Below are 653 nucleotides of genomic sequence, written 5' to 3' on the forward strand. Positions count from 1 at the left end.
TCTGCGAGGTTCCTCACAGGCAAAGAACACAGGTACAAGTTTTTCTGGGCAGGGAACACTGACGGAGTCGGGGGCGTAGGAATACTTCTAGCAGAGAAATGGGTTGATAAGGTAATCGAGGTAGTTAGAGTATGTGACAGAGTACTTAAGATTAGACTAGCGCTTCATCATAGGCTAGCTACTGTCATCTCAGCCTATGCCCCTCAACCCGGGCTCCCGGATGGGCTGAAAGACCAATTCTATGACACCCTCTTGCAAACTACCTCGTCGACAAGAGACAGAGACCTTCTCTTTGTGGCTGGTGACTTTAATGGTCATGTCGGACGTCGTGCTGGAGGCTTCCATGGCATACATGGAGGCTATGGCTTCGGTTCCCGCAACGAGGAGGGAACCAGACTGCTGGAGTTCTGTGATGCAACCGATCTTATGGTTTGCAATACTAACTTCAGGAAACCTGCCTGTCACCTAGTCACTTACCAATCCGGCAGACACTCTAGCGAAATCAATTAAATCCTCGCCAGAACTAGAGAAAGAGGGAGGCTTATAAATGCCAAAACCCTCCCTGGCGAAGAATGTACACCCCCAACACAGATTAGTAGTTAGCGACTTCGAGATCAAGGCAATATGGGTGCCCAGAAGTAGACCGGCCTGGG

The sequence above is a fragment of the Octopus bimaculoides genome, chromosome 9 (assembly GCF_001194135.2).
Source record: "Octopus bimaculoides isolate UCB-OBI-ISO-001 chromosome 9, ASM119413v2, whole genome shotgun sequence".
Lineage (NCBI taxonomy): Eukaryota > Metazoa > Mollusca > Cephalopoda > Octopoda > Octopodidae > Octopus > Octopus bimaculoides.